The sequence below is a fragment of the Stegostoma tigrinum genome, chromosome 13, assembly GCF_030684315.1.
Source record: "Stegostoma tigrinum isolate sSteTig4 chromosome 13, sSteTig4.hap1, whole genome shotgun sequence".
Classification (NCBI taxonomy): domain Eukaryota; kingdom Metazoa; phylum Chordata; class Chondrichthyes; order Orectolobiformes; family Stegostomatidae; genus Stegostoma; species Stegostoma tigrinum.
The window spans coordinates 55906353-55923417 of record NC_081366.1 but is presented as its reverse complement, the minus strand read 5'-3'; the positions used below and the strand labels follow the sequence as shown (position 1 = coordinate 55923417).

The 17065-nt window shown below is 38.6% G+C and overlaps 1 long non-coding RNA gene across 2 annotated transcripts in view; it reads left to right on the top strand.

Annotated features, from left to right (window-relative positions):
* LOC125458128 (uncharacterized) overlaps nt 1–8007 on the top strand; it is a 65486-nt gene extending 57479 nt beyond the window's left edge. Inside the window, exons 3-4 of one of the 2 annotated variants that reach the window (XR_009446620.1) lie at nt 4177–4307; nt 7752–8007. This is a non-coding gene — a long non-coding RNA (uncharacterized LOC125458128). Of the gene's footprint in view, nt 1–1327; nt 1827–4176; nt 4308–7751 lie in introns of those variants that run through there. The other variant, XR_009446621.1, reaches the window with a different exon arrangement.
* The last annotated feature ends 9058 nt before the right edge of the window (nt 8008–17065 follow it).

Sequence of the window (17065 nt, the reverse complement as noted above, 5' to 3'; positions counted from 1 at the left end):
GTTTCCTCCTCCAGTCCAAAAGATGTGCAGGCTAGGCAGATTGGCCATGCTAAATTGCCCGCCTTTGTTCAAGGATGTGTAGGTGAGGTGGGTTATAGAGGGATAGGTTTCAGTGGGATGCTCTGAGAGTCGGTGTGGGCGTCTTGGGCTGAAGGGCCTGTTTCCACACTATAAGAATTCTAATGAATTCTAATTCTAACGACATCCTCTTTCTCCAGCAGTGAAATGATCTTCTTCACCAAAATGACTTACTTTCCACCTTTCCTTCCTTTTTCTGTCTTTCTCAAACAGCTTAAACCCAGAAATATTTCATCTTGCCCTTCCTTGAGCTGAATTTTTGTAAATAACAAGATAAGATATTTCCACATAGGGCGGCATGGTGGCTCAGTGGTTAGCACTGCTGCCTCACAGCACCAGGGACCTAGGGTCAAATCCAGGCTCAGGTGACTGTCTGTGTGGAGTTTGCACATTCTCCCAGTGTCTGTGTGGCTTTCCTCTGGATGCTCTGTTTTTCTCCCACAGTCAGGTTAGGTAGATTGGCCATGCTAAATTGCCCTTAGCGTTCAGGTGGGCTATGGGGGGGTGGTCTGTGTGGGATGTTCTGAGGTTTGGTGTGGTCTTGTTGGGGTGTAGGGCCTGTTTGTACACTGTAGGGATTCTAGATTCTACATGGCAATCTGCATCTGTAACTTTGCAAATTTATTTACTATACTCCATGCTTTTACTTATATGCATGTAAACTCTGTTTTGGACTTAATTAGTTTAAAGCCCTTCCAACTGCGCTAGCAAAATGCCTCACAAGGAACTCTGTCCCAGTTCTGTTCAGGTGCAACCTATCTGCATTGCAGAGACACCATCTTCACTGGAGCCGATCCAATGTCCTAAGATTCTGAAGTCTTCCCTTCTATTAGATATTGCACGCCTTCATCTACCCTATCCTTCTATTTCTGCACTCACTTGCACATTACTAGGAGTACTGCATTTGACATCCTGCTTGCCAACTTTCTACTTAATTTCCCAAATTCTAACTGTAGAGCAGAATCACTGAAATTTAATAATCCTGCAGAAAGATATGAAAATACGTCACTTGCTTTCTAAGTGCAACACATTTTATAGTGATTCTCAAAGATAATTCATAACAACATTTTTCTTTGTTCTATAATTATGACGCAGCTCCTCACAATTTGGAAATATTTGTTACTGCCTCGGCAAGGGTGATAACACTTGTCTTAAATGAGTAGATGTAAATTATCACAAGCGTACTAAAATGAGATATAAGAAGCCTTGCTTTTACAGCAATCTTTTTGATTTATTTTATCTTTTGCAGAACAGTACGTTAAATGAAAGATATGAAGAAAACATAAAAAGTTTTGAAAACTTATGCTTTCATTAAAGAAAAGACTGAAGGAAGTTGTTTTATCCATGAAGCTATACAGACATGTAAAAACTGTGCAATGAAAGATTGCAATAAGTCTGTTTAAATTCCTGGGGAAGGATTTTACAAGTATTTCTGTGCCTTCAGAGATTAATCATAAGGTCTCCAAATTACCTCAGTAATATTATGCTAGTTATTTTTCAGTCTACTATTCCTATTGTTACAGTAGTTTCATCATGTTTTACACAGCATTCAATTGTTTCCAGCTGTAATTCAGTCCTGTTGCTACATTCATCCGACAGTTTCACTTTTCAAAGCATTATCCTGATGGAAACTGAATACAATCTCAGTTTTTTAGATGTGTCTAGTGATTTTTCTTCCTTTGAGTCAGGAGGAATGATGAAATAATATCCTATCTTAGTAAATTTGGGGATAGTAGGAACTGCAGATGCTGGAGAATTGAGATAACGAGGTGTCGAGCTGGATGAACACAGCAGGCCAAAGAGCATCAGAGGAGCAGGAAAGCTGATGTTTTGGGCCTAGACCCGTCTTCATTTCTGAAGAAGGGTCTAGGCCTGAAATGTCAGCCTTCCTGCTCATCTGATGCCGCTTGGCCTGTTGTGTTCATCCAGCTCTACACCTTGTTATTTTAGTAAATTCGGGATTCCGCTGTGCTTATTTGTGGTGAGGTGACACTTATAAGCTTTCCTAACACTGAGCATTAAAAGAGACAGTGGACTTTCTCAAAAATATATCATGTATAAATATTCTAGCAGCGGACAAGCACCGAGGGAACATTAGCTTCAGCTGGACTTGGAATAGTTGCACACCAGATAAATAGCATCGATCCAGATTGGGCTGCTTCCAATTACTGGGGAAAATGTAGCAAATTTTGTTCTCTCCCACTCACTTCAAAATAAATCTGCATTCCTTGAGCATAATGACTGTTTATTTTGTCCGTAGCAATGAGATATGGGCACTGATTGAATTGCTGAATCACAGTTTAACTGACTTACTATTGATTGCTGGGATTATTCTTGGCAGTAAATTATCAGACCATGGGCAGAATTTTCCCACTCTGAGCCAAAGGCTCAGATTTTCTAATGCCAACTAGCAGTTTCTGCAGCATAGATGTGAGTTGGATGTCAGGACCCTATGGAATCCCTGGTTTAGAAGTCTCTGAGGGCATTGCTGGGAAATTGAAAATCCTGGTGGGCACTTCCCCTCAAGCCTACTTCCTTGATGACTCCCAAACAGTGCACGCAGGTGAACACACACACACACACACACACACACACACACACACACACACACACACACACACACACACACACACACACACACACACACACACACACACACACACTCACAACTCAGCATTCCTGGAGTGAGTAACTGACAACGTGCTTCCCCAAAGACTGTCCGCCATCTACAGGGCACAAGTCCTCACATAACAGCACAAAGACAGCTCATCACCACCTTTTCTTACAAAGGTGCAAGAAAAGCTAAGGTTGGATATTAAAAGCTTGAAAAAACCAGCAATGGCCACATTCCCGTGAATAAATAAAAGAACTATACCTCTCCCAGACTCCTCACTTTCCCAGCCCCACCACCAAAACCAACATCATAATCCCACCCATACTGGAATGGAACTGGCACACCCACCTCTCCTGCTGAATTCCAACACCTCTTATCCCTGCCTGTCAGACCCTATACTCTACCCACCTGGCAGCCAACTCATATGGCACCCTGGCAAACTGAACCCGTGGATCCATACTTAGCTGGCACTCTGGTTTCCTACTTATTTCATGCGATTAAGAGTATTTGTCAGATAAGTAACTTTGCTAACTCTTCTAATGATCTTGTATAGATCACAGAATTTCACACTCAGCGGTTCACTCTGCAAAGACAGTAATATCAATACTTTGTTTCCTCTGTGAAATATTGTAGTCGTAGTATATTTGTGTGCCCTTTCCTTCATTTTCACTTGTGGAATTTTTAAATAATCTTGCGCTACTTTACATGCTCATGTAAGTGTCTCTAGAAACACAGTCACAGAATCTAACATTGAGGATTCATCTTCCTAATTCGGACCTCTTATGTTATGATTGTTGTTTAATTTGAATGGACTAAATCCAATAGATTCATTTGGAGAAATCTAAGTCTTTGACCCAATAACCTGCCAATGACGTATAATATGAAATGGGTGCCATTACTGAATCAGTGAACACAACCTTCATATTTAGCAGAGCCTCAAATGCAAAGATTTTACACCACCCGAAAGAAACAAAATATTAACCTACTCCACATGCAATTTCAGCCGTTTTATATTGTTATAGCACAGTTGATTTTGGATCGTAGATTTCAAGGTTTCAACTTTGTCTCCTTCTAAGTGATTTGTAGGCTCTGCCTGAGGTACAAGACAATTCCCCATCCTTTGTGTTCCCATTTTGTATTGTTGTCCCCATGTCCCAGATAAACTTTCAGACTCCCCCTATTTTTGTTCATCTTTTATGTAACAGTTAATGTCCCTAAACTGAAGGTCTTGTTTCCATGCTGTATGAATCTAATTTAGCACCCGGGCCCAGGGTGTCTTGGTTCATGGAGTGTATCCGAACGGTTCTTTTCGTATTCTGTTAAATGTAGTTAAGAGAAGACTCAACTATAGCAATTTTCTTAAATATGAACATTTATTGAGTAATAATAAAAGATGAAAAGGGAAAGGAACATCTATTAAGTAAATAAAAAGAATGAAAAAGAAAGGAAATAAAGAATAAGCCTCATGCTCTTCTGCCCGTCAGGGATCCCTCAATCAATGGCTGGTCTGAAGGCTGAAGTTGTTCCTGGCACTGTTCACGATCCCAGTCCGAGGTGAAGACCAGCGACTTGGAATGAAACTCATTCTTTCTTATATAGTGCAACAAGCAGCAAGGTACTGAAAACTCAACTACAGAAAAACAAGTTGATTGTGCCGGCTTTGGCATGTACATAAATGTCCACAGGACTCATGTAGGTCATGAAGCTGCCAAATATCATCAACAATTTTAGCCCTTTAGCCCATTCCATACAATCCATCGCTGATGATATTTGACAGCGCATGTTACAATTGTAGATGCAGATGCAAATCAGCGACAGCCACGTGAGAACTTAAAATAAGAGTATGTAACCTAGTCCAGAAGATTAAAACTACAATGAAAATAACCATCACCAACACGAAGAATACAACAGTGAGGTGTATCATCGAATTAATTATTACAGTGGCCACTGGGGACCAACCCTTAAATATGTGTCCCACCCCTGATGTCCAGTCAAGGCCATGATGGAACCAGCAAGCTGTGCTGCCTGACTGATGCAACCGGAATATCGTCTGCATTTTTTTCAGTTAATCTATTTACATAATTTGCTCTAAAATTCCAGATTCAGCTTCCTTAATTTGTGTTTTTTTAATCCTCCAGTTCTCTATCCACAGATTACTTCACCCAGTAACAGTAAAGTAACATCATACATTAACTCAAAATTTCTCCAACTCTCTTCATCTGTATCCATCTTGAGGATATTTCTTCAATATGTTTCCCTTTTTGTCAGTTTTACGAATAGTTGTACCATTGAGTGGTAACTACCACCATATGCAAGTACCCTCTTTAAGCTACAATAAATATGGGATCAGACACTACAGCTCTCATATTCGTCAGGCTTTACTTTCAACTTATGCGTCTCACCTTTAATTTTTCACCGGGGTTCCCTTACCACAGACTCCTCCACCAACTGAATCTTAGCTCAGCCTTCTTTCACATATACTAACTGTCCTAACTCATTACAGTTTCACCTGCTGGTTTAAACACTGAAGTACTTGCATCATACAAAAGCTCAAGATAGGGTATCTGTATGTCATCCAATGGGCCCTTTCACTCAGCCCATCATTACATCTCCCAGATCCTTTCATTTCTGTAACATGTTAACGTAAGAGCCAAGCACACCTTTATTTTGATTGTAATTCTTTTTACATCCCTTTCAGTAATACAACTTCCATTGTTTTAAAGACATTTTCTCCATGGAATTTGTGTCTGTGTCTTACCTTTTAAACTATGTTTTTGTGCTCTTCCAAGTCACACCAATCCTTTTGCCAAGTAGGTGTACATATCTGAGACCTGTTCTTCAGTGATAATGGGAACTGCAGATGCTGGAGAATCCAAGATAACAAAGTGTGAAGCTGGGTGAACACAGCAGGCCAAGCAGCATCTCAGGAGCACAAAAGCTGACGTTTCGGGCCTAGACCCTTCATCAGAGAGGGGGATGGGGAGAGGGTTCTGAAAGTTCCCATTATCTCTGATCACAATTTTATCGATCTTCGGTCTGCCTCCCCTTCTCTCCCTATTTATTTCAGAGCCCTCTCCCCATCCCCCTCTCTGATGAAGGGTCTAGGCCCGAAACATCAGCTTTTGTGCTCCTGAGATGCTGCTTGGCCTGCTGTGTTCATCCACCTTCACACTTTGTTACCCTGTTCTTCAGTGCATGTTTTTACATCTCCTGTTTGTTACGTCCAAGGTAATATTCATTTTTGCAGACTTCCATCGGTATCTCAAGACCATGTCATGGATTCTTGACTCCCACATATGATCTATGAGGTTTTACCTTTCTCTCCATGTATGGCCCTCATGCCTTGGGTAGGGGCTAGTTCACTAAATCAGTTCACTTAAAAGGAAAGGCAAATATCAGCAGGCGAAAGTTATCAATTCCACGCTCTCATCTAAACCTCCTTTTCACTACTGTAATATTTTAACCTGAATTGCCGCTTCACCTCAATATTCTAATATTTTTTGTCTTCTGCCATCAATTCTCATACTTAATTACTTCATTTCATCCAAATTTGCAACTTAATTATTACCACCATATCTGATTCGAGAAATCTGTAGAGATTTGAAGTACATGGAACATAATCTTACAATATTTTAAAACAAAAGTCAAACATTTCTGTTCAAATCAGGAACAATAAGTTTGTGTGTTCTTCCGTTAAGATGACCCTTTTTTTCTTAAAGTTACTTGATAATTCATTTTAGATACTTGATATATCTCTACATAAATTTTGTCAAATTCAACATTCTGTTGACTCCCTTAAAGTCACTAAACATTTCATGCATTGAAACTACAGATACTGCAGGCATGCACTATATAATTTCCCAGAATCTCTTTAAATTTTCAGATAACTATCATACTTAAAGTTTTTAGAATACCAGGGCAGGTGGGTCCAAATATAGGTTTTGTCATCATTTGTGTAAGTGTAGTCAGACTCAGACGTTTTGAGACTCCTAACACTCATTATAATTAATATTTCTACAGTACTTCCCCAACACTGATGAGTATCATTGATGAATAGCTTTAAGTTGAGCGTGCCTCATCCATCACTGTATTGCGGCGTTGAAAGTCTACAAACAGGTTCCACATTCAGTGTCTCCAATTTCTCAAAAAAATACTCCATCCATTCCATGTCAAGCAGAATGGGTTAAATAATATTAATCTACTATAGATTAAAAAAAATGGTGTGGGGTGTCAACTCTTGCATGTACTTACGTCATCCGTCCCTCCTGCTCCTGCAAGGAAGATAAATGAATATGCTTTTAAGGAGGAAAAGCCCACCCCTTTGTTAAAATTGCCTTTCCTAATCTCCTCACCCACAGAGAGTTGCATTTTCAACATTCAAATTTCCCTATCACTTGGATATTTACAATGAGTCAATCTTATCATCTGGAATTAAAGATTGAATCATGTGTCAAAACAGTATTTGGAAGCTCACTCTGGCCAGAAAACAAAATTCCAAACATGGTAATTTGTGGGATTAAAATCTACCAGAGACTCTTTTTGACTTTATTTTTTTCCAATACATTTTAATCACCTATGACCAATTTCAAGAAATAAATTTTACTGTGCTTTAAGGTACAAATTCCGGATCAAAAATTCACTGCAGATTTCTGCTTTACACAACCACAGATGATTTCTTTAAAGGACATTACATTAACCGCATGCGTCCCTCACTGATACAGACTGGAGGAGGATGGTGACCATGGAGCAGAGGGTGCGGTGTGCGGGGAGGGGTGGAGTGGGAGAAGGTGGGGTTGTGAACAGGAGTAGAGAGGAAGATCCGTGAAGTGGGGGGTGAAGGAGGAAAAGGGCTGTAAGATCCAGTTGAAACGAGCCTACTGCTTCAGATTGGACTTTGGTTCAAAGTTCAGGGCAGCTTTTTGTTGAGAATTATTTGAGACCGATTGATTGAATAAATCATTGTCACGTTCTAAATTATTGTGAGGAATGGCTTGTGATGTTGTACCCAGAAAGTATTAATCTTTCTTCCATGTCCTGGCTTAATACTTTCTGCCTTCAGACTTCGATACAGAAAGCAACTACATCAGCAGTCACATGGCTATGGAAAATCACAGTATACGAACACATCTCTCCGAACAGTACCCTCAAGAGCACCAAAAGGAAGAAATTAGACAATATTTAAAAAAAACAATTTAATGTGACAGGTTTTACATGAAATACCTAGTCAACATGATGCCATTGTCAGGGATCAAATACTCAAATGGAGCATTGTGGCCTTAAATAAAGTTTGCAAACTGACTCCGTTTTTAAATCATAATCACGTTCTTGGTGTCACACAGTTGCTGGGAGCTTCAGGTATCGGAGGTGATTAGCATCGATAGAGACATCCTGCACTGTGACTTTGTGCTTAGTGCTTTCAACTGAGGAGAGGAATGGAAAAGCAAATTTAAGAAAAACAATAACAGTTGATAAATAGAAATTTGTTTGCATCTGAGTCAAGAATTCCTGCTAATGTATGGCCTTTAAAATTCTACTCATGTAGTGCACCAGTGGGGAATTGGAGAATGTGTTGTTCACAGTGTAAGCCTCAATACAAAGCTGTTCCCTTGGTTTGACAGACAGCATTCATTGTCCTACTGACTGTTTTCACTGTATTGCCTGTTCACTGGGTGCCATAAGGATAATGTGGTAAAATTAATTTTGATTGCTATTTTATAGAATTTTTATTTTCATTTTATTATAAACATTCTCTCCACATATGGTTCATTTTCCAGCATCCTTTGTAAAAAAGAAAGCAACAAACAGTGGTGTCATTGTTGGACCACGATCAAATTTTCACTCATGAGCTTTGCTTGGAGTTTCTGCTGTGCAATATTTTACACAGAACAAGCAAGCTCATAGTAATTAATAGCACAAGGTCTGTATTCCATAAATTAAACTAGGTCAGACAAAGCAGAGCTTGATGGTATGCACAGGCCTACAGCAATGCATGGCCAACCATATGGATAAGCCCAATATCAAGTAAGAATTGCAGATTCTCCACCTTCCCCCACTCACGGAGCCTAAAATAACAGAATTAAACACTATCTGAAAAAATGATTTGTTAAACGTATTAAGCAGAAAGTTTCTCCATGAACAAATATATGATAATATATATTTAGATAAACTTTTATTCAGCCAAAGGGTGGTTCATCTGTGGAACTCATTTTTGCAGAAGCTGTGGAGGCTGAATCATGTAGTGTATTTAAGACAGAGATAAATATGTTCTTAATTAGTACAGGATCAAAGATTATGAGGAAAAAGCAAAAGCATAGGATTAAAAAACATATCAGACATGATGGAATGGCAGAACTGACTTGATAGGCCGTATGGTCTAATTCTGCTTCTATATCCTATGAACTAATGGTCTTATAGAACACAAGACCAACAAGTCCACATTTATTTTTCACTCTTTTTTTCTATCATCACATTAATTAATTCTTTAATTCTTTGTTTAGAACTCCGTTTTGTACTTTCAATAGTGCTAATGGTGATTGGTATATTAACGCAATTGTTAACCTGGTATCAACGTATTATTGCAAAGTGTTTTCAATTTACTTTCAGTGTCAGCATTGAGGCAAAGGTATGGAGTAATTTCAGTTGCTTATTTGATAATACTATCTTTGTTTGATTGGTTCTGACATGCCAAATGTTGTTGTCATGTCATGCTGCCCACCCAAGAGAAAACATATCTACAGGCCCTTCGGATAAAGCACAATGCACTGGGAGTATAGAATTTTGGTCAGGTGTGGGGCATAACTCTTTATACAGTTGGCAACCAGCTTCTTCTGTTAGGTTGCAAGTCCAGTCTGCCACTAAAGCTATTTTCAGCGTGGCCAATTTAAAATGTTACAATTGAGATTTGTGCCACAAATTTGAAAATTAAACTTTTGAGCAGTTAGCATTTAATGATTCTATTAAAATAGTTCACATACATAAAGCAGAAAATGGCACATCTCCCATTAATAATTAATTTATTTGTTAGAAAACAATTCAAATTTGCTATCAATTTTTACAGGGTTTCACAACTGTCCGTTAGCTGTCATGTGAACATATTGGAAGCTCATCTGGAATGCTTTCACGATGAATGTAGCAACATTAGCAACCACTCAATGGACAATGTTTAGTAAGTTGTAGACTACACAGGTTTTATGTCAATAGCTCTCATTATTTATTTAACTTGTGCATAAAAACAAAGTTTGAATTACTTTGATATGGTTTGGCTGTAACACTCTAAATCTCTAACCCTGTACCAGGGGAATATTGCTTGTTCTTTCGGTATTGCATTCAAGTAAAATTTTGATTATAAAGAATTAAAATTCTGCAGTGGTGAGTTTTAACAAACTCAAAACATGTGGGCTGGGTTCAGGAGAGATGTGAACATTTTAAAGATCTGAAACATGGTCCCAACCCTCCTCCACCCTGCTCCCTGTAGTTCAACTGGGAAAAGGGATAGATAGCTGAACCATTCCCTGGAAGTAAGTTGGCAATTTAAATATATTAATAAGATTGGTAGACTCCGATTTCAACAGTTTTGCAGGGAAACCAACAGCTGTAGGGAAGCAAAAATAGCTTTGAATGTAAAAGCTAAGTGCCTTTATAGCCCTTGCTTGTGGATCAGGAGAAACTGTAGTGCTTCCACCTAGCCTTAAAATCATTCCACCATCAAACATTTCTCCTGATCAACTCAGGTTTGAATAAACATAAAGATTAGACACTCGAATGATTGCAAGATCTGACTTCTGCTCCTGGATCAGAACTTCTGCTTTTTGTCTCTTTTTATCTGAGTGAATTACCTGAGAAACTTATTTAAGGTAACTGACTCTTTTAGCAACAGGTAGTATTGCAAAGTTAGGTAGAATACTTGTGGATTGGGAGGTACAAAGTTAGAATTTGGTGTTTGTAAAGTTCGGGGGGGGGAAGCATTGAGTGGTCCCTTTAAAAGATCATGTGCCTTTTCTGTGCTTAGTGATTTAAAATGGATGTTTGTGAGCAGCAGCTTGAAAGTTTGCAAGTACACAGAGAGCACGCAAATTGAAACATTTGTATCAAAAGGCGATACATTTAGTAAGCCAAGCAGCAGTTTTTACCAAGACAATGGACTTCTGAATTTATCAATTTGAAATATTCAATTTATTTTTCAAAAATGATTCAGTTTGAACCAGGTACTTTAATTCCAAAAGTCTATTAAATTTATGTCTGATGGCTTTGGCAACATAGGACCAATCCTATTATAAGAAATATTTATATGTCATCAATGATATAAAAGGTGGGGGAAGTTGGACAAAGACTCCAAAGTTAGCTGCCATCTGCCAGAGCTAACTGCCCTCAGCTCTTAAGAGAGAATTGCTAGCTTTCACAGCTTCCTCTATGTCTTAGGGAAAGCACCATCAAAATAACAACAGTATCAACAGCACAACTATCTGTAAAAGGAGTGTGAAAAATGGTAACACATATGTGTTAATATTCCTGACAGAAGAATTGACAGAGAAGACATTCTTGACAGAAGAAATGACGGAGGAAGCACAGAACATTCCAGAAGACATGTAACCTGGCTGTAATATTGAGAGACTAATTTTTTTTATATATAAATGAGACTTGCATTTATTGGAAGAGCATACCATTAGAATCTTGCTTCATTTGGGTATAGTTAGTAATCAGAAATGATTTGTTCAATTAGTAGTTTAGTTAATTTGCTCACTGTCGGAGTTAGATATATAAATTGTTACTTATTGATTTTAAAGTGAGTGTCAGGGACTTATTTTATTTAAGCAGTAGAATTTGCTGAAAAGCAGCTTACACCATTTTTCACACTCCTTTTACAGATTATGGGGCGAGGTGCTCCCCTTTGGGTGCTTTGGTTTTAGTTCGTGGGGGGGGGGTTCAACCTCCACTTTATAAAGGTAGTGCTTTTCATGTGGCAGTTTAGCTCAGTGGGCATTCTTGTCTCGTTAGAAGCTTGTGGTTTCAAAACTAAACTCAGAGACCAGAATATGTAATCTTATCTGACACTTCTGTACAGTATTGAGGAAGCACTGTACTGTCAAATGTGTTGATTTTTAGACAAATTGTTAATCTGAGGCCTCATTTTCCCTCTCAGATGGATGTAAACTATTTCAAGGTACTATTTGAAGGACAACTGGGGAATTCTTGTATGTCTTATCCAGAAACTGCCTAATCTAAAACCCAAATGTGATCATCAAGTCATTTATTTCATTGCTGTCTAGTGTACTTTGCTGTACATAATTTAGTTGCCATGTATCTTGCATTACATCAGTGTCACTCTTCAAAAGTACTTCATTGTCTGTAAACCATTTTGAGAATGCCGAATGTAATGAGAAATGTTCGTATTTAGTATCTGAGTGGTTTTATCCTGATCCAGATTAATCTGCTGATCTGGGCAGTAAAGTGGCAAAATTATGGACCAAAGAGTTCAGTACTCATTCAAAGTGTAGTGCTCTGATCTTAGGGAATTTTCCATTGTTACACATTTTCACAAACCATCTAACCCAGACTAGGCTGTCATCCAAATGCTCACCATCAGCAGGAAGCAGAAATAGGATGTATTTGCACCTTTTAATGATTGCAACCACAAATGAAAAAGGTAATTTAAAGGTCTGGATTTTCACCCCTAGATCAAGAGTACAGCTTTGAGACATCTCCAGCCTCTGCAAATGCAAACTGGGCAAAAGACAAGGCCCTAAAGATTTATTTTCTGAGGTGGCAAGGTCCTGCTACTTGATGTAACTGCGAATTAGATTATGGTATCAACAGCAATAGAGAATTATCAAATGAAAGCTTATGACATTTTGCACTCTCAACTTTGCTTGTCATGTGTAAGATGGAGGGTTGGCCTAATAACTATGCAACAGTACCTGTAGATATATCCACAAGGAGAGATTGCACTCTCTGTAATATCTGCATTGTCACATTTGTACTCACTTGACATAGTACAATCTGAAAAAGAAAGCCAATGCTCAGAAATTACTTAAATCATCTGTTTTAATATTTAACAGGAAAAATCTCTTAACATTGCTCTTGGGTGGTCTGTAGCCTATTGTTTAGTTGCTCAAAAAGCTCCACTTGGGCATGTCCACTTACCTATTGCAGCAAAAACATTTGGAATCTTGATATATTAGCATATTTTTGGTTTTTAACATGGTTAGCTCATATAAAGTATATCAACCTTCAAACAAAAAAGGCAAGAACAAAATTTGCTCAAAAGATTTAACTACCGACAGTTGCATTTATCCAGCAGTCAAAATATACTCCAGCTGTTAGCTTGAACAGACAGTTAAGAAACCTTGTCAATAAATGGGTCAGAGAAAGAGTGTGGTGTATATGTGGAAAATATTTCAGGGGAAACAAACATCACATATGAAAAGTAATATGGAAAGGGTAATTGAAAGCATACAGGAAGATAACTTTGGCTACTAGCAGCTCCCAAATAGTTTCCAAGTAACCAAAGAAGGAATTGACATAGACGTAAGAGTTCAAGTTGAGATGAAGATAATATGCCAGGAGACCATAATTATGGAATAGTAAACTATAGGACTATAAATGGAGTGCTTATTTCTAGAGCCGTTGAATCTGAGGAATTAATGGTCAAACTGTCAAGTTTCTTTTAGGTAAAAGCAAAATATTGCGAATGCTGGAGATCTGAAACAAGCACAGAGAAAGTTGGAGAAACTCAGCAGGTCTAACGGCTTCTATGAAGAGAGAAGGAGAGCCAATATTTTTAGTCCAGTATAACGCTTCTTCAGAATTTTATCATATCAGTTTAATTTAGAATTTGAATACATGTCCAGATTAGTTCCTCAGACGTGAGGAAACATTTTCTTACTCAGTGGGTGGTTATTATCTGGAAAGAATGCCCGAAAGGCAAGTGGGAACAGTTCGGATGGTAACTGTGATATTTTCTTCGATGACCACTACTGACATTTTGTGGTATTTGTCAACTTTACCAGAATGTGGAATAAAGCTAAAAAGTAACAGAGAAAGTCAGCACCTGGGGACGGATAATTGGAGTTAATGTTTTGAGTCTGATATATCTTCTTTACAACTCATACCAGACTGAAAACACTGGCTCTAACAGTTGGAATCGAACTCTCAGTATCCACCCTCAGGCACTGTGAGAGGTCACTAAGGTATATGCAACCAATGTAACAAGAACACTAACCACTTTAAAACCATTACCTTATGTAACAGTTGCTTTCAAAAGAAAATTGGAACACTTGAAGAGGGAGCACATTAGAAGGCTATGAGATGAATGGAACCAATTGGATAATTCTAACAAGGATGATAAAATGAATATCTGCCCCAAGATACTACTACACGACTGAGATTACATGACTTTGAAGTTTTGGGTGAACATTTAGAGGAAAAATCCATAAGGCTGTCACAGAAATAAATGAGGAAGGCTTTTTTAGCTACAGTAGGAGTGTCTTGAAAGACAAGAAGCGGTGTTTAAGATTACACATAGTATAGAAGTGGTAAATCTGGAAAATACATAAAGCTAAACTGAGTTTAAAATAAGGAGATATAGGTTCACACTGTTAAATACATTTTCGGATGCATGTCAAGAGACTATTTTGTTAACTGTGATTGATGTGTGGAATCAGGTTACAAATGAATAGTGGCAGCAGAAACCCTGGAATCATTTTAAAAATAATTATTACCATGATGCAGAATTATAGGATAGATAGGCATCCGCTTTAGTTCATTGATGACTGCCACGTAATTTATATTAAAATTATTTCAATTCTGTTTGGAAGTGCACTGTGCATCCTTTCTTTGGGAATGTATCAAATAAGCAATCATATAGTGGGCTGTATTTTTAGGTGGAGGCAGGGAGGAAACAAGGAAGCTCAGGTGAAATTGGGAAGCTCGGGTTTCTTTCAGGCTGTGCCTACTTAAATGCCAGGACCTGAATATCATTTTTTTTCTCTCCATTTTTTGGTCACCAGCAAGTAGATAGAGAAACCAGCAGATTATTTGGCAGTTGGTCTTCACCACATGAGTTGGGAAGCAGAGAGGAGGTGGGGAGAGAGGTGTAGGAGGTTGGAACGGGGCTGAAGTGGGTGCAGGGCAGGTTTGCGTGTTTTTAAGATAGAAGAATGTGGATAAGTACCAGAGGACAGTAATTGGGGTGAGTGGAGTGGAACTTCATGCCAATGGAGGGGCAGGGATTGTTGGTGTTTGAGTGAAAAGCAGTGTAGGAGTCATTGAGATACGAGGGCAGGACAGGAGGATGAGGATGGTCTAATCACAGAGGCTAATGAAGCAGCTAAGTGGAAAGATTGTCACCTCCTGGATCCAGTAATTTTCATGTCCTTTTAGTCACTAAGTTCCAAATTCTTCACATCAAGGAAATTCTGAACAGAGTTAAATTCAAAATTATAGATCAATTATGAGGCCTGCAGTTCCATGTTCACAATTAACTTGCTCGTCTGCTCAGTGTCATCTGCCTCCTCTGTCCCATCTTCATTAAACCACACAGTTGAAGGTGGTGTCATGACAATGAAGCAGAATCCTACAGACATTGCTTTAAATTTTGAATTCCAAACAAGATAAACCACATTGCAGAAATAAATTCAGTGGCTGGCAATGTTCTGTGTGGGACCCACGGATTGATACATTTTTGGACTAAAAATGAGTGAAAACAGGAAATGTTGATGGAGAAAAAGAGAGCCATGACAAGAAGAAATAATGAGGGTGTCGACTAATTCCTCTCCCTCGGTAGAAAGTCATATCCTGTAAACATTCCTTCATATTTTCGCCTTCTGAGAATACACAAAAATGGGTTAATAAAACTGACTACAAACTTTGTCTTTGTAACAAAAGCAAAACACAGCTGATTCTGGAAACCACTGAAAAACAGAACCTGAAGTAAAGCCAACCACGTTAATACACAAGGTACATAAATAACGAGCCGGACAGAACACCAACACTTCACTGGAGATGCACTGATGATGTTACCTAGCAGGGCAACGAAACATCTGCCACCAAACACACCAGCTGGGTGAGCAAGTCTGCAACCTCATTCATAACCTGAGCTACAAATCTTCTCAAAAACTTTAGATTCTGGTAATCTAAAGTGCTGGAGAAATCCAACATGTTAGGGTGCATTGATGGAGACAGAAACAAAGTTAATGTTTCAACCTTGATATGAGACTTCTTCAGGACTGATTTGTGTTTGCAAGTGGAGAAGATGATGTACTAGTGAACTGAGGTCCATGTGCATTGGTTTGGGCTTGAGTGCTATTGGGCTGTGAAGGCTCTAGTCAAATAATCACCCATAAGTTACCCCAACATTGCAGATGAATGATTCTATGCTCTGCAATGATTCTATCACTCTGATTGCAAAATGACAACTAGACAACAAGCTAATTAGAAGAAAACAAGACAAGGAAGCTCCCCTCACTGTGAGTCCCGCCAACGAACCACTGTCAAAAGGAAACAAGGCAAAAGGATTTTAATTAGCCTGCAAAACCAAGAATCTTGAAATCAACAGTTCAACCATCATCAATCAACTACCTAGTCTTCAAGAATTACCCAGAAAGACTGATCCACGTATCCTTTTTTTAAATTTTTTTGGTTCAGTCCTTATTCCGAATTTATGTGGCTGTGTTGTAGTATTTGCTTTGTTTAAAATATCTAATAAATACACTCTTTTGTTAATCAAGAAAGCCTAGTTAAAACATAACATCAGTTATTTGAGAGAAAAAAGGTGAGTTCAAAAGAAGGACCCTTTTTGAATTAACCAGATTTGGCGTATACCATCTCGAACGACAACAAACTGGGGAATTCTGCCCAAGGACTGGTTCGAACAGTGGTTTGGGATTCAGATTTAGAGTTTTGAAATGGAAAGAAAGGCTGAGATTTTATACAGCACTGTTCACAACAATCAGAGATTCAAAGCTCTATAGATTTCATGAAGCTCTTTTTGAAGTGCATTTGCTGTTGCATTGTAAGAATTGCAATAACCATTATGCAACTCAACAACAGAAAACATACACAAGTAAGAAAGAACAAATTAATCTGTTTCTGTGATTTTCATTGGGGGTTAAATATTGGTCATGATACCATGGGGAGCCCCCTGCTGTTTATCAAAATAGTGCCACGGACTCTTTGACATCCATCCAAGAAGGGAGCTGGGGCTTTGGTTTAATGTCTCATCCAAAATACAGTATCACTGAAGGTTTAGCAGTCTGTTCCCACAGTATTGCAGTGCAGTTACTGTCCTGTTACCGGTTCCCAAACTGTAGAGTGAGACTTGAATCCAGAACGTTTTGAGTTAAGACTGCAACCCACTGAAGTATGCACAAAGCTAAC